This window comes from Serinus canaria, chromosome 6, assembly GCF_022539315.1.
Source record: "Serinus canaria isolate serCan28SL12 chromosome 6, serCan2020, whole genome shotgun sequence".
Taxonomy (NCBI): Eukaryota; Metazoa; Chordata; class Aves; order Passeriformes; family Fringillidae; genus Serinus; species Serinus canaria.
The window spans coordinates 30,786,264-30,804,533 of NC_066320.1; positions in this window are offsets into that span (position 1 = coordinate 30,786,264).

Below are 18,270 nucleotides of genomic sequence, written 5' to 3' on the forward strand. Positions count from 1 at the left end.
AAGCAAATAATTAGTTTTTCTCTTCCATTTCATCCAGAAGCCATGGCAGTGGCTCAGACAACCCATAAATAAAAATAAATAAATAAATAAATAAATAAATAAATAAATAAATAAATAAATAAATAAATTTATGTTTATTATTATTTATGTTATTATTGTGCCTCTTTAATATATGTTTACTCCTTGCAATCAGAGCATTTACATCACTTTTAAATGCATCACCAAAAGGCAGATTATGGAAAATGCTGATTGAAAACATGGGAAGTTGCATCAGAAACAGATTTTTTTTCTGCTGCCTTCTGCTGATGGTGATTTGCTTCACTCTCAACTATTCAGGGAAATAGCAGGGAAAATACATTTCCTTTTCTGCTGAGTGCCAAGTAAACCCCACGGATGGCCAACTTCAGAGTTATGGTGATCCCTACCACCTTCTGCCAGCTAAGAGTCCCCTTTATCTCAAATGTTCTGTTTCCTATTAATAATTACTCAACAAAAGCTTGGTTATGTATTATTCATTATTCATAGCTTTTTCTTTTTTAAAGTCACTGACACCACCTGCACTGAGCTCTGCAAACCAGCCCTGAATCAGCTTTCCCAGATCTCTGCCAGAGCTGAGTGTCACCAGATGAAAAATACAACCCTTACTGCAAAACTATTTTTTCCTTTCTTCTTCCTAAAAGTTTGCTGCATTGTTTCAGGCTTGTAAGCAACTTTTTGTTCTTCCTCTGCCTGTAATTGTGTTTATTTGGTAATGCTAGAGACAGAAGGAGAAACTGCTGCTGTAAGAGTGGAAACAATCTTAAATCATCTTCAGCCCTGGCTTACATCTGGCACAGTCTCATTTATCCAACAGAGCCTAAATGGGTTTGTAAATCCCACAAAAAATGTCAAAGTGAATCAACCATGGACTTAGGAAATAGTGTTAATGATTACAGAAGGTTAAATTATGTGTAAGACAGCTTTCTTTTCATTTACATCCAGTTCATTAGTGTGAGTAGTAAAATCTCAAATGCACCTTTTAGTTCATGGAGAAAATAAGGGTCCAGTTTAACAAGGGTGGTTTATGCAGTTTAGTTTTATTTTCTGCTCACAAACAAGCTAAAAAAAAAGAAAAGAAAAAAGGACAGACCTGTCAGGAGCAAGATGCCCCTTCCCAGTGCTGTGCCAGGTGCTGCTGCTCCCAGCACAGCAGGAAAACAAGGCTGCAGCCTCTGCCCCTGCATTGATGAGCACAAAAAGGTTTTTTATGGCACTTCAAGCATTCAGATTCTGCCTTGTAACAAAACAGGGACCTTGGGTGCCAGGCTGGAAAACCAATCAGCCCCAGGGCTGAGGCTGGGCAGGGGCTGGAACAGGGGCTCTGGTGGGTCTGGGGGGATGTGGTGCAGGGAATTGTCCTGAATTCACCTTTTCCAGCCAGCCTGCCAATGCATTTGCCATTCCCTTTCAATCATTTCACTTTGATGGGATCAAAGGCAGTGTCTGCTCAAACATTAACTTCAAGCACTACTTTAATAAAGGTGTTGCTTTTTATTTGTACAAGTTCTTGTGGTTTTTTTTTTTTTTAATCCACTTGCTTAAAAATTATTTCTTCCCTTCCTCTTCTTCTTCCAGCATCTCAGGATGGAGGTGAGCAGCAGACACTTCTTAGTCATGGTTTTTGTGACAGTTTGGCAAGCTGGTATCTCCTCACCCTGGAAAGACTCTCACCACAAAGATGCAATTCTAAGTTAGGTAAGAGAAGCACCTCATCCTGGTCTCCAGCTTCCCCAAACACACAGCAGAAACACTTGCTGTCAGTTTTACAGAGTTCCTAAATGTATTTGTTGTCCTTTTATGATCCTTCCACAATTTTCCACCTCGAGCTGACAGCAGTGCAAATAATTGCAGGCCCTGAAATGAAGGGTTTTATAAAGGCAAAGACAGACAGAGTGAATAAAGTTTCAGAAACTTTCCAAGTCATTTGTCAGATGGTTTTTTCTCTGCAGCAGGAGGCTGGCAGCAGTGACCTGTGCTGGGAAACGCTCAATGCACCAGCCTGGCATTTGTAGGCTAATTTTTGTTTTGAGTATAACCCTTGACTCATGGAAAAATAATCTAAGTGTTTTGGGCTGGTCCCTGACTTGATCTTCCTCCAGTCAAGGACTGTCTGTTTCAAAACACGCGTGGAGGAGCTTCCATGACAATGTTTTTGTCCTGCCGTGCTCTCTGAGAGGCAGAGGTGGCTGGAAGGCAGCTCCAGCAGCTGTTTGCTGTGTGGGTTTTCTGCTGTGTTTGCTGCTGGGCTTTTCCAGGGAGCAGAATTCAGCCCCAGCTCCACCAGACCCCTGTGCTGCCCTGTTGAAACCAAAAGTGACATTTCATGTTAAAAATGTACTCTGTGATGTGGAATTAACTCAGCTTTAACCAGAGCACTGCAAGAGCTGCTTTAGGGGAATGGCAACATCCCTCTGAATTTGCTGTGCTGGAGGCACATCCCCCAAACAAAATCCAACCTGCTAAATTTAGTCCAGATAGGAAATTAGCTGGAGGTTAAGTAAAGTTTTCTGCTACTTTGTTTTGTTTTTAGGTTACCCAAGAGATGTTCCTTCCTGGAAAGGGAAATGGGACAGAGATACAGAGCTGTTTTTCAATCCCTTCGTTTACATGGACTCATTTCAAGCGGGTTTTATTGTGTGTTTGTGATTTAAACTTTACCAGCCCCTATTTTCAGATGGAAGGATTTGAAATGCCACTGCCAGGTCTGTGTGCAGCCCAGCTCCCGTCAGTACCTCTCCCCTGGATAGGAGGGACACCTTCCTTCCACTCTCTGAACTACTCTGAACACAGGTGGACAAGGTAAAAGTTTATTTTTAAAAAATTCCTTTGCACCTAGTAGTTAGAATCAGTATTTCTTGCAAAATTGCATTCCAGAGGAGATGAAAAATTACAAGCTTTGCTATGTAATGTCTAAGCCAGAGGAGACAGAGCTCCTCAATCCAGCAACTCCAGCCAAAGCTCAGTGAAATCTAACCCACAGACTTTCTGGATTCACATTTTATCATCCACCCTAACATTTTTGCTTGGACATCATTTTGCTCAGAGAGACACTTCTAATCCTAAATCCTGGGGCTAAGCAGCCACGACTGCCTGTGTGTCTGCCTCCTTACTCCAAAGCAGAGCTGTAATTCCTGCTCTTTTTCCTTAAAGACACCAGTTTTCTTTGTGCACATGTCATCTTCTCCTGCCTGCTGTGTTTTGCAATAATCAGGTAGGAGTATCTGTAGGAAAGCACCCAGTGACAGGTTTATTTACTGATCCGGGATATAAATCTCCTTGCCTAAGCAAACACAAACTGTTTAAACAGGGGTGGGAGCAAACATGAAGGATGAGGTACACTGGAAAGGATTATAGAAATGCTCTGAAAGTTAGGGCTCGGTGTTTTGGGGATTTTTGTTTAACAAAGTTATACCATCTTTTCCTGTAACTTCTGGGAAGGTGCTGGGGGAGAAAGGGGAACCTTGGCACTTGTATGAGAAGGGTGTTTTACTGGCTAGTGATTACCTGGGCTGCTGGGGAGCTCCTGCAGGGAATTTATCATTCTAAAGCCTCCCACAGCCCAGGGAATGTCACAAAAGCCTGCATGGAGGGAACCTAGCCCTGGAGAGGAGGGCTGGTCCTGTCCCACTTCTTCCCCCGTGGCACCGCGAGCCGGGGACTTCCAGAGCTGTGCTGAGCCAAGGGAAAGGGACCTGCAGAGCAACCTCCTTCCCAAGGAGCTGTTTGCTCACTCCAGGATTGCTCTTCCACATGAAGCAATGGGAATGTGCAGGTCCAGAGCAGGAAATGCCACTGTCCCAGCAGTGCTGTGGGTAGGGATGTAGGGCTGAGGGTGGGATTGGGACCAGGGGTTCTTGAAGAGCTCCTGCAGCTGGAGGGGCCTGAAGGATGAATCCTTCCAGTGGCTCAGCCTGCAGGGAGCTGGAGGGATCACTTCCAGAACAGGCACAGAAAATATGGGAGGCTGTTCCTTGAATCACAGATTGCTGCTTTTTGGAATCACAGAACCACAGAATGGTTTTGGTTGGAAGGGACTTTAATAAAGTTCCACCCCCTGCCATGGGCAGGGACACCTTCCACTGTCCCAGGCTGCTCCAAGCCCTGTCCAACCTGACCTTGGGCACTGCCAGGGATCCAGGGGCAGCCACAGCTGCTCTTGGCACCCTGTGCCAGGGCCTGCCCACCCTCACAGGGAAGAATTACTTCTCGAAATCCCATCTAACCCTGCCTCTGGCAGTGGGAAGCCATTCTCCCTTGTCCTGTCACTCCATGCCCTTGTCCAAAGTCCCTCTCCAGCTCTCTTGGAGCCCCTCTAGGCACTTTAGGCTCTAAGATCTCCCTGGAGCCTCCTCTTCTCCAGGCTGAACAATCCCAGTTCTCTCAGCCTTTCCTCCCAGCAGAGCTGCTCCATCCCTCTGATCACCTCCATGGCCTCCTCTGGACTGGCTCCAGCAGGTCCAGGACCTTCCAGTGGTGAGGGTCCAGAGCTGGATGCAGCACTCCAGGCAGGGTATTGCATCCTAAAAAGTGCCTTGAAGTCCTGCTCTGATTAAGGCCAGAAGGGTGTGAGAAACAACCTCAGCCCTGCAAAGCTTCTGCTTCCCTCTTGCACATATAAAATAGTTTTTGTGGTACATCTTTTGGGATATAAGGTACCTGTGAGTGATGCTAAAAAGGAGAGGACAGAAAGAAAGACATTTTTAGTTTAGTGGATAGACCACTGTTGTCCTCACATGCACTTCATAAATAATTTTTTGAGTTTCTGAAGATTTCTGAGGAGTACATTATTAAAAACATCCAGCTCTTCCTCCTGAGACTGTGTTCACTGACATAAAACACTCACTGGATTGAATTATTAATATTTTCTCCAGTACCTCAGAGTTTTTTTCTGCTCTGTACAACATGTGCAAGTCACCTCTCAAAAAGACAAGAAGATGGAGCTGAATGTCCCTTTGACCATGGCACCTTTCCAGGGCATTTCTTGCCAGCTTTCCTCAGGACCCTTGTTGTGACAGCCTGGTTTCACCACAGCATTTCCCCCCATGGCTCCTGAAAAGAGAAGCTGAAGATGCTGCTTTTCAAAAGGAAAGAGAAAAGAATCCCACAAAACCAAACCAACCAGCAGAAACTGATGCCTGAAATCGAACACTGAATCAGAATTGCATTATGAATTTCTTGTGCATGTTCTGGCTTAGAAAAAAGGCCTATCCTACAGCTCCCAAAATTCCACCTCCTGGAAAATGACAGTGCAAATTGGCACTGCTTAAAATCATTTTCTCCTCAAGGTGCAGCCACTTTCAGCTGAGTGATGGTGTCACAAGAGGGCACAGCAATTTTTCCTCGCTGTCTGTGAGATTTGTCGTGGTGTTTGAACAGGTACATAAAGCAGACAAACAGGAACAATAGAGCACAAGTCTCAGGATTTTTCCTGCTTCTCAGAAGGTCCTAATGTGCTTCATATGTAACATGCAGATTTCTGGAAAATTATGAATCACATACTTCTTTTCCTGTAAAACTGTCAGCTGTTCTCTAGGATGGCAAATCTGTAATTCCTTCCATAGAGCAAAACAAATTAAGTAAAACTAATGAGAGTGGTAGGGAGAACATTTTGAAGAATGGGAAGGAGAGCAGATTGATTGTGGCAGATTTTGCAGCACATCTGTGATGGGGAAGGGAAGAGGGGCTGGTTTCATGTGGCTAACATGGTCCATGCATGGGAATGGAACACGGTAACAAAAAGGATTTATCACACACCAGTTCATTCTGATGGTGACTAATAGGGGATTTATTAACTATGCAGGCTTCTTTAATGCATCTTCCTGTTGACTTTAGTCCTGTTTGCATTGGATTAAGAATTGTCTAGGGCAAAGCAGGTGAGACACCAAAGAAACTGGCAAGGGCCTTCCAAACACCGTCCAAACTCTTCAGAGAATCAGGCCCACAGCAAACTCTGTCCATCCCCTGAGTGTGGAGGTGCCAAATGCCAACAGTCCCAGAGAGGGGGTGTTGTACAGACAGGAACAAACTCGTGTGTGCTTGAAAACACCTTCATGGCCTTTGCAGTGCTACAAAAACATGTTGGGTGTTAAGTTTCTTTGTGATATTTGCCCTTTATTGAGATTATCTGTGTTTTTCGTCTTTAATCATCTTTTGGGAGCCAAAACACCACAAAGGAATAATTCCCATTTATGAGCTTTTCTCTCAGGTGAAACTACATCATGCAGCTAGAGTAAGTAGAATTCCCATAGCAAAAATGGCATTTCTGTCTGTTTGTGAAATTCCCTTCATTTAAAGCAGTAATTTAATGTTGAGAAGAAAGGCAAACAATTACAGCAATCCCTCTCTGTGGTACAAGTACATTCATGCTTTGTCTGCCTTCTGCCTGCAAAGACAATATTTACATATGCACACAAATCACATCACATATTGAACTAGTGCTAGGACTGCAAATATTAAAGCTGGACTATTTTGTTTATGTTTTAAAGACCTGATGATCGGGAAATGCCAAGGCATTGATAAAATCGACGGCTGCCAGGTGATTTGCAGGGCCCATCTTCAGAAACTTGCTTCCTGAACATCTGCAGACATTAGGCAATAAGGAAATTTATTTCATTGGCACCTTCCTAATGAAGCCCTGCATCATCCAGCTAGGTATGAAGAGGAGAGCTGTGCTGGTACCCAGTGTATTTTCTTTCTGAGGAGCAGGTGAGGCTCTGGGAGTGCAGAGAGCAGCACAAAGAGTCTGTCTGCCCTCAGTGGCAAGCTGCATGTTGAGATGCCAATGGAGGAGATTATCATGGTACACATGCTGCCATTTAATTATGCCCTTTCCTGTAAAGAGCCTGGCTTTAATTAAATGGCAAAACAAAGTGAGAACTTTTCTCCAAGCCATTTTGAAGTGCTCACTTCCTCCTCTGTGTGCTGCGGTTTATTAGATTTGAATGAGTAATGGGGTGGTTTCATTTGTTTAGTAAAATTAAAGTGGTCGGTAACAATTTCCTGTCTGAGCAAACTGTGGGCTGATTAATAATATTTGGGATGGTGGTGAATAGGGGTTTTTTTTGCAGCACACAGGTTGTGCTGCCTAGCTGCTGCTGCTGCTGCTGCTTGGGGGTTTCCAGAACTGCTGGTGCTTCACCAGGCTCAGCCTCAGCTCTCACTCAGAAAAAAGTTGTGCTTCCAGGGCTGGGCTGGCCCAGGAGCTGCTTGGAAAGTGCCCTCAGAACTGAACACCAAGGCAGTGTGGAGGAGATTTTGAAGCAGAATTGATCTTCCTTCTCGCAAGAACATTTAATAATTTGCATTTGCAGAGCCAAGCCTGGTGGGGTGTGAGCCCTGGAACCACCAGGTCCAGCTTTGGAGCATAAATCTTTCATTTGGGATGTCAGAGAAAGGGCTTGCCTGGTCCTCTCCAGCCTGTGTTCCACTGCTGCTGTAGGGATGGCCACCCCTACATGGGATCTCTTTACTTTCCACAGAAACACGTCCTTCTTTAATCTTCATCAAGCAATTTCACAGAACTCCATGACTCTGGGTCAAAACTCCAGAGCACCCCATTCATTTGAACTAACAGCAAAAATGGGAGAGAAATCAAATGTGTTGTGCAAACCTTGACATGAGACTCAGTATTTTCACTCCTCCTGAAAATCTCAGAGAACTTTATCTCTGTTTATCCTTGAAAAAGGCTGCACATAACCAGGGGCTACAGTCTCCCAACCTGAATTGCAATTACCAGTTGACCCAAGCAATATTTGGCCATTGGTTTTCCCACACAAATCACAGGTTTTTGCCTGAATTTTATTACTTATCTCTTCAGAGAATCAGGCCCACAGATGGGTGCTGACCAGCTCACCCAAAATCCGGAGTGACACAGTCCTCCTGCATTTGGGAAAGGATGAGCTCAACCACAGTTATTCCTGCTATGTCTGGATGCTGATGTGGTATTTCTGGTAAGTAAATGCTTACTGCTCATAAAACAGCTTGGACTCTGATATGACATATCAGGAAAAAAAAAAAAATTAGGCATAGTCCGTGAATTTTAAAATGTGGTGACAGACACAGAGGCAACACACCAGGCTTGTTGCAACACCAATTGAGCCTGTGACAAAAATGCTGTCTCCAATTATTGCTGTGCAGCTGATGAGAAATATAATGCCTTTGCCATCAGTAGGCAAATACGAGGGCCTGTCAGCACATAAGACTTCAAAACCCTACATCAACATCCAGCAGCTTGTTTAAAGAGCTGATTCAACAGGCTGCTGACAAGGGGTTTTGCTAGATTTCTTCAGCCTTTGCCCATTGATCCTCACGTCCACACATGAGCATTAACTCAGTTTGCACTTTCTGGAAGCTGCAGAGTGTTTCCAGGGTCACAGCTAGCTAGAGAGTTCATTAGCACAGATTCTGTAAATAAAATATTCATACATCAGTGCCAGTCCTCCCTATTAGTGATGCCCGAGCATGTACAGCCTCCACAAGAATTGTTCCAGCCAAGGTCCAGTTCTGAACTACTGGAGTTCCCTTGAATTTTACTAACATTGGTGTTGAAAGGAGAGGCTTAGCACCTCAAAGAAAATGGTGGTGGCACGTGGACTCAAGCCATCATAGAAAATTCTCATTATTATCTCAGGATCGTAGCTCACTGTTTCAGCTCAGAGAAAAAAAGCAAAATCACTTCTGTGAAGGGAAAAGCACATGTTAAGTTGATCTATCTAACAACAACAAAAAAAAACCTTTAAAAAAAAAAAGCATAGTTCTTTCCTTAATCACACTTCCTAACGCAGATAACACCGAGCCTTTGCACAGAAAGGAAGTCAGAGAAATGACGCTGTTCCACATGAACAAGCAGGTTGCGTGGGCGTAGCCCAAATCAGAAATTACACTAATAAATAACGTCTGTCCTCTGACAACCCAAAGTGCTCTGCAAATGTTATTTCAGTGAAGCAACATGGATGGGCAAATATCTCGCCGTTTTAGGGCTGAAGGTTCAGAAAAATGTAACAATGCAATTGTGTCTCGCTGGAGGTGAGACGCAAGGCCAAGGAAGAGCAGGAACGACACGCCTGTGTTGTGACTTGTAGGCCTGTGGTTTAACCACCAGACAAGAAAGGGCTTATTAAAATTAACAGTATTAGAAAAGATTATGCTCCCCAGCAAAACACCAAGTTCCTGTGAAGACCTGTGAATCGCCTGCACAGCTTTTGCAAGAAGTTATTTAAGAGACGATGTCTGTGGTTCTCTGTACGTCTGGGACTTTTGAATAGTTACACAGGAGTCTCTTTTCACCCCGTCTGCAAAGCTTAGATTGCAGATAGAGATAAAAACTGTCTGCTGCACAGCAGGAAAACAAAGTGCTTGGAGCTACCCCTTCCCCATTTAAAAAGAAAATGTCTTTTTGCTCAAAGTTCACAACCATGAAATTGCAGATGTTTCTCCAAGCCATATGCTTAGCCAGAAGTCATCTGAGAATCTTAAATTACTAAAAATCAGATTGATTCCTCCAATATGGATCCTGGTTCAGGTCTGAGTGTAGGTGGTGAAACATGGCTAGCACTCCTTCCAAGTCATGCCACACATGCTCTTCTTCTTCTTCTTTGAGTCAGTCCTGGTGTTTCCTCTCTTGATGAAGTGATTTTAGCACCTGGTGGAGGTGGTGAAACTGGACCAGGACTTATGCATTTAGCCCATTAATCATGTTTGTCACAGAATGAAAATAAGCAACTGCAGCCTCTCCTCCTGTCATGCTCATTGGAAGGGTCAATTCAATCAGCAGCTCATTTCCATTACCCGCAGGTTCTTGTTGAAAATTGGCAATTTCCACTGTATTAAGGCATGGACTTAGATGGCAAAACCTGGCTCTGGACTATAGGAAAAGAAAGTTTGGGGGTGTTCAACTCTCAAATTTCATGCAGATCCACACATGTTTTCTAATTTCTGTTTGATTGAATAATATTTTCCAAGTGGGTTCTAATTTTACGTGAACCATGAATGAGCTTATTTTAGATCAGTTGTGCAAATGTTTTTTTAAATCCTTCTGGGTTTACAAACTACTCTGTGCCCTTTCTGACCCTCCAGCCTATGTTCCTTTGTCCTACCCTTTTCTGCACTTTAAATTTCAGTGCAGAACTTCTGGCAGCCTCTAGACCCTGCAGGTCTGACTTCTTCTGCAGCCACAGAGGGGATGAAACACAGCCTGATTCAAGGCAAGGGATCTTGTTTAATGCCACCAGACCCACAATTTGGGTATAAACAGTTCTCTCCAGGATGACTCTATTTCAACATTTTTGTGTTTTATGAAACATTGTGCAATAAGGTGATACACAGAGAGGCAGGCTCAGGCCAGAACTGATGCAGCAGTGCCATCCTGGACTTGGGTTATGATTAATTCTGCCTTTCATCACATGAAACCTTGGCTATCAATCTCCTTCCCCTCTTCTTCTACTTCAATAGCAGCAGAGACACTACCTCAGATGTATTATGGTGCCATAAAGAAGGCTGATTATTTATTTAGAAGAAATGAAGTATGGTTTAATGGAGCATGTGTTGGGCTCCAGGCCAGTGAACAGGTTCTGGTCTTCTGGGCTTCAGTGCAGATGCTCAGGGTTTTCAAAGGCAAATCAGTGTCAACTCATGAGCCCTTTAAAAGCTCATCTTGGCTCTTCCCCAGCTCCTCTGCTGGCTGAATTGCAGCCCTTTGCCTGACTCTTCCACCACTTGAGATGGGAGAAAAATGGTCTCCAGCTCTTGATGAGCTCCTTAGTCCTGCTGAACTCTAAACACCAGGCTCTCAAAACCTCACTCGCAGCCAGAAGAAGCCTGGCCCATGGGAGCTCAAGCTGCTGTCCAAGAAAGTGTTTCCCACACACTTGTGAGCACCCCAGGGGCACTGATGGATACGTCACAGCAGTGCTTGACCTTGCCCAAGATCTGGGCACTGCAGCACCACCCCCGTGCTGGCCATGGCACAGGTTTGCTCGGCGCTGGGCACGGCTCCCACCAACATGGATTGGGATGTCTCAAGGGAATTGAGCCTAAAACTCATTTCTCATGTCTCTCCAAGCTCTCACTGCACTCTCCAGCAATCCCTCCACCACGGGGATGGAGATGAAAAGGAACATGTATCAAAATGAAACCACGCCACTGGGGAATAAAGTCACGTAGCTATGGGAAAAACATGTGTCTGTGGAGACTTCCCTTGACTTTAGCACACACATTCTGCTCGTTATAAACTGTCTTTTTTTATATAACTTGACCCAACAACATCTGCAAAATTCTTGCCTTTTTGAAAGAGCTATGAATAGGTCACTGTTTGTTTCTGATTAAGCCTGATTCATTTATCATTCTGGTCAGCCTTTCATTCCTGTAAATACATTTACTCTCTAGTTTCTCAGTATTTAAAATACATGTTTCATAGTAATTCTGAGGTCAGGAACCAGTCTGCCAAAGACCATGTGCACATTTCTACAACACAAAGTTTATTTTTTCTTGCTAAAAAAATGGCAGTATGCTTGCACTAAATCACCATTTTGAAAGGAAATTTATGGTAATCATTTCTGTAAAAGCTTTAGGTTATGGTTGGTTGAGTGTTTAACTGTAAACTGTTCCTAGGGATAATTCAATGAAAGCCCTGTTCAATTAGTTGCACAATTATAACATTGATATACTGTAGGAAATGTAAAACATTTAGGGACAGCCATTAGTAGATAAACTGTACAGGTAACAAGCTCCAGGTTCACAAACATTGATTTTTCACATCTTCTTACACAGAAGTCAATTTTAAAGCAGAGTTAAGGCTAAAGTACATTTTGTCAGAATTCAGAGCCTGCTAGATAATTAAAATCAAATGTGAAAGAGCCTAAGAAACCCAAGGATGTGGCTGCCCATATGATAAAAATCAACAGGGGTAGGGCAGGAGGGACGTGTGTGGGGACACTGGTGGACAGGACACGTGGTCCTTGGCTGCAGTCCTGCCCACTGGGCAGCTGACCCCCAGCCCTGGCTCCCCCCAGGGGATGGCCAGGAGGACGTGGGAAGGAGCTGGGAGCCCCACAGGGGGTGGGAATAAGGGCCAGACACAACTCTGTAAGCCTGATGACTTGGCTGCGCAGAGAACAGCTCGGCTTTTCACAAGATTTCCACTCGAGGCATTGACTTTGTGGTTTCTGTGTATTTCCCAAACTGTTTTGGTTTCCTGCAGCAGGTGAGCCCAAGGGATGTCCCAGGAAATGAGATGCAGGTTGACCCTGCTGTGTGATGCACATGGGAATGAGACAAGAGCTGCTCCAAGGACTCAGGGGACTTGTTAATCCCCAGCTCCAGGGGATTTCAGCTTGTGCCCATTTCATAGCTCCCTGCTGAAGCTGCTGTAAAACCAAGTAACCACATCACTTCTCCAACCAGTGTTGGACTAATTTGGGCTTGACAATGGGGTGATAAATGAGTTGCCTCTTCTCTGCACAGCTGTGCTCTGATCTCGGTATGATTTCATCTGTATTTCTAGAAATCTAGACGTTTCCAGAAGTATCTGACTGAGTAATCTCTTCATGGCTCTTCAGCAACCCCAGCGGCTCCAACCACTCAGCCTGTTTGTTAAAATTAGCAAAACATTACATAAAGGCTAAGACAGTCCTCAGTGTGTGTTGTGTTAGGTGAGTTCAGCTAAAGAGTGTTTTAACCAACACAAACTAAACTAACCTTCCAAGAACAGGCCATGGGCAAGGCTGGGAAGTGGCAAGAAACATGAGGTAGCTGCTGGGAGAACGCAGACAGATGTCGGAAACATTTCTCCATCTGTAAACAAACAAACAGCCCGACACCCAAATCGGGCCAGTCTGGTGGAAAATATCAAAGTCATGACCTTCATCAGATGAAAGAAAACAGATTACCAGCAGCAGCAGCAGCAGCAGCACTCACCGTTTTCCTATCTCTGGGTACGCCGTGCTGCCTTTGCAGCCTTCTCCAGGGGAGATGAACCCAAGTGACCGCTTTGGGTTCCAGTGAAGATTTTTCATTTCACAATCACCATCTGAAAGGGGACAGGCCAGTCTCTGTTTTTGTTTTCTTCCTGGTGATCTCTGTTTCATGTCTACTCCATCATTTCCTTTCTTTTTTTTTGTTTTGTTTTTCATTCTCCTTTCTCCTCCTTTCCTCTCCAATTTTACCATTTTCATTTAGTTTTCCTCAGTTAAACTCTTTAACTCCCTTAGAGCTCTACATTTGTACTCCTTAAAACTAAGTCCTTAATCCACCACTGTTATTTACACATGCATTTGTTGAAGCAGCTGAGTTTAATATGCCACTTCTCATTCACTGTATCATATTCCCCAGTTACAAACATAGCCTATTGCAAATATAAAAAAATCCCCTCACATGTATTTTAAGTCTTTCAGCCTCTCACATGGCTGAATTAACTTATTAGACATGATAACAAAACCAGATGCAATTTCCTAGCCCTGCCTTTAGTTCTGCTGAGGAACAGCCCCACCAGGATAAAGCCCCATTTATTTCAGCCAGGCATAGACTGAGTGTCTTAGTGTTTTGGCCAGAACTTTGAATAAATAATAATCTAGGATAGCATACTTCCAATTTTGATTTCAGATGCCTCACTCCCTTCCAAGAGATGGCGTACAGAGTTGAGCTGCAGGAGATGGCTGTTTTCAAATTTAGCAAACAGGAATCCTTTTTGCACATCTGGCCTTTGGTGTGTCTGAATGATCTTGGTGTTTTCACAAAGCTGGTGTGTTTGTGAAAAAGTGTGCAGCCAGGACACCTCTGTTTGCCTACTTTACATACCCAAAATCATGTTGTAGCTCTTGGAATCATATCATAGCTCCTTCACAGACCCTCCTGGCATTCACTGCTGCCCAGACAGTGGGGGAGATGCTCCAGTGGGAAAGTCCCATTGTCAGCAAGTGGGAATTTCAATCCCCTTTCTCCAGCTGCCTCTGGGATAACACCACCTCAAATTCACCCCTTACCATCCTGTGCCGTCCACAGGCTAAAAAACCCCCTGATTCCCACCTCAGCAGGTTCTGCTGACCCCATTTACCTCCAGCAAGGCAAACTCGGGGCAGAGCGGAGGTGGAAAGCCGAGCTTTGCGTTAAGCAAGAGCGCTGTGGGACCCTGCAAAGGAAGATCTGTTTGTGTGCTGCTCGCCCTGGCGTGCCTGAGCAGGCTTGTGCTGCATTCCCCAGGGAAGCTGGGCTCCAGGGAGCCATGTGGGAAGCTGCTGCTCCATCCCTGTCTTTGATAAAGTTGAGTGGTTGAGTGGTTGAGTCCACCTAGGAGAGCGCAGCTTTTGCGGGCTTTGTTTTGGCAAGGAGGCTCTGCAAAAGTAAATTGAGTTCCCTGCTTTGTAAGCTGGGATGATTTTAAAATCTCCTTCTGCTTTTTGAAGTTAGTTGGGACAATTAAAGTTGTGGAGAGGAGATAAGTAGCAAAAGGCAAATTTCAGGCTACAGGCATTCTGCATGTGCCTGGGGTCTGCCTGATGAATGAAGTGAAGCTAAAGGAGGACAAGCTGCTGGGGTTATGACAGCCAAGGAGAGGCAAACACAGATTATTCCTCTGTAGGGAAAGCAAAGAGGTGCAATTCTGCCTCCTTGGACTTGAACTCACTCAGGTAAGGTGAAGCAGGGGGACAGAAAGTCTGACACTGCTGCCTCTGTAGGGATGGTGTAGGAGCTTTATGCACAGAGTGCTCATCACCCCAACCTGAGGCCAGCCTGGCCAGGGACACCCCAAAACAGACACTCCTGTACAGCCACCCCTGTGCAGACACCTCACCCAGAGAGCACCTCCAGGGCAGAGACAGCTCAACTCAACTCAGGATGCAGCTGCACTTACCCTCAAGTTCAAACCTTGCTACAAAGACAAAAGCCTTGGGGGAATTTAGAGGATTTTTTTTTTTGTTTGCTTAGCTTGTAGGAGTTTAATGTTTAATCATTGCAGAGGAGTGAGTGGGTTACTCATAGAATTGTTAGCCATGATTTCTGCCTTTTTTCCTTTGTCCTTTGTTCTTCCTTATCGGGGCTCTCGCATTTTGTGGACTGAATTGGCTTCCTATCATGGCCCACTGCAATTTTATAGCATTCACAGGAGCCTCGTCATTTAAAGAACTCAAATTAAGGACACAGGAGTCAGGAACTGCTTGGATGGCTCCATAACCCCACAGGAGGAGGATGCTTCCCCAGCAGACAGGCACTGCTCCAGGGGGTTCCCCCACTGTGGGTTCCACCACTCCTGCAGATCCAGGAGCCACCTCCTGCTCCCAGCCCTCCCCCAGGAGAAACAGCACTGAAATTCCAGAAAATACAGTTCCTGACTTCTCAAAGGAAAAAGGTGAAAAAGGAAAAAAAAATATAGTTTAACTCCAAACTCCAACCAAGGGAACCATTTGCTGTTAAGATCTGGGGATTTTTTAATCCCAAACCTGTATCCTACAAATAAAACAAAATATATCCCTAAAGCTGTAAAACAATGTATGGACCCAGAGATAAACTTGAAACTACATGAGGGAACCCTGCAGGGCTCTTCCCTAAAGGGCAGGTTTGTGCCCAGCACAGCTTGGGGCTTTCCCCAGCAAAGGTTCTCCTCCATTCACTCCCAGCCACAAAAAAACACAGCTCTTTTTTGTCCTTTTTTTTGGCCACTCTTTTTTCCCTTAGAAATGTCAGATCTGGCTGTGGTTTGCCACTGCAAACCACCCTGATATGCTTTTAATGGAGAGAGACAAATTTATTTGATGATTTTGATTACTCTTGCTGGTTAATAATTAATTAAAACAGGACCATGAGATACTTCTATTGAGTTTGCATTGCTTTTAACAAAACTGAAGGATGCTTTTAACAAAACTGTAACTCAATTAATCCCTGTAAAAAGGAAGCTATGTCTCTTAATTGCCATCAAATATTTATTTCATTTTTTTAACACTGCATCAGGTCTATGTCTGTCCTTTCTAAACTTAATTAATCCTTGTGTTAGTGGTCCATAAGACATTATTTAACATCTGCAGAGGTATTTTTACTAGAAGTGAAGTCATTCCCAATCAGGCACATGCCTCATGCCACTATAGGCACATGAAAAGGTTTCTAAGGTGTGGTGAACCTACAGAATGATCTAAAGGAAAAGTCAGTTCTGTGGGGTTTTTTTCCAAGACAAAGGAGGATTGACAGAAGCAGTAATCTTTTCATCATTAATATCAGAATTGCACTAAAAAGACAAATTTTGCATTTAATAGCTTATCTATCTAAAGAATAATAATAATAAATCCTGAAATGCCACAGAACAGCCCAATGCACCTTCCAGAAATGTCATTCCAGGTACCAGGAAAAAAAAAAATCCAACCCCCTTACCACGGAAACATATGGATATAACACATATCTCTACCTTTGAAATATAAAGCCACCAGGCTAACATAGATAAATTTTATGGCTGGATGAGCACAGTAGCTGGATGGCAAAGGCAGCATTTGGCAGGAGAACAGCTGCCAACATCTGTGTCCCCTGGGATGCCAGGTGGCAGGGAGCAGAGCCAGCGCTGTCACCGGCTGAACAGAGGTGCAGCTGACCTGGCAGTGCTGCTGTTTACACAACCCCTCCAAGCTACTGCCACAACCTGTGGAGCTGGTTTTAGCAGGAGTGGAAACTCTGTGGAGAGCAAGGAAATGCTGAAAAGCCAGACAAGCTGGAGCAATAGCTGAAGTGCATTGTCAGTGAAATAACTTTCAGCAGCAACTCAATTTCAGCCATGAGTGTACTCCTTGATGGCAAGAGGGCTTGGAGAAAGGGGTCCAGAAGAAACTTGTTGTGTCCTAAAGCATCCTTGGGAACCAAAAGGAGAGGCCAGGATTGTCTTCATGCCCTGGGGCAGACCCTGGCTGTGCCCCAGGCACAGGGGCTGCTATCTCCATGTAAAATTCTGTTCCCCACCTCAGCAGGCATGGAGCTGGTTCTGCATTTTCCTGGGAATTTCCTGCTTCTGGCTCCAGGTCTGTCCCCATCAGTGATAAATCCAGGGTGGATTCTGGATAGGAACTGTTGGCAGCAGGGGATTTTATAGATCATGTCATAACTGCATCTATTACCATAAGAACATACTAAGAGAGCCTTATTCTTACACTGACTTTAAAAAGTATCAATAAAGACAAAAATTCTTAAATTGGTATGACCAATTTGGGTAGCTTTTGATGATAAAATATTATCAATGGATTTGCAAGCAGTAACCCACTGGGTAACGTGCACCATGTGCAAAGGCTGTGGCTTCCCACAGTAAAAATCAGAGCAGTTGGAAGTTAAAAACACCGAAATTTGGTCAAGTGTGGGATGAAATTTTGAGCTGTTTGAATTCCAATGGTCAGTTTTAATCTTTCCTCCAACATAAATAAAAAGGAGCATTACTGATGGCAGAAGAGGTTTTGGGATGGCACAAAGAGAGGTATAAAAAGAAAATCAGGCTGGAGTTCCTGGGAGCTCTTCAGAAGGCATGAGATGGGAAAAATGGAGATTGCCCAAAAAGGGTGACAAGCATTTCACACAAGAAACAGGAATTATTAGGGCTGAAATGAGCTCAGTTTTTCTGCTCAGAAACCAATCAAAGAGATTACAAAATATTTTCTCTGAAGGAGATGTAGAACAGAACTCAAGGAACAACCTGGGAAGGGGACACCAACAGGCTAAAAAGCCATTTGGGAATGTCTCCAGAGCCTCATTGTATCACATATTTTTCCTAAATCTATACATTCAAAGAGTTCTGCATTCCTTCTAGATTCTCTGAAATTACAAGTATTTATATTTTCCTTTTTAAATGTAGGCACAGAGTTGGGTTTTGGGTTTGGGGGGTTTTTTTGGCTATCTCCTTCAAGTTGTGTAATGTAATATGGTGGATTTTATAGAGATATCCTTATCTTTTCTATAAATCTTTATTAATAGCTTACTTTCTTTTATGAGCTGAAAAGTTACAATGCTAGCTGTTAACCAGAGCCTCCATACACTCCAGCTCTTGAACATTTTTTTAATGGCTGTGTGGGTGACACAATCACATGCCAGTGGATGAGCCAAGGTGTTTTCTCTGGAGCTTGTGCCAGTTTTGGGCTTGAATGCTGCCTGAGTGCCAGCTCAGAGTTCCAGGTGATACTTGAACTGGCACAGCACCTGTCAGGGCAAGAGTGGGCTGGGAAAAATGTTAACCCCATCTGAAATTATCAGCTGAGGTTGTGCTGGTGCTGTCCTGTG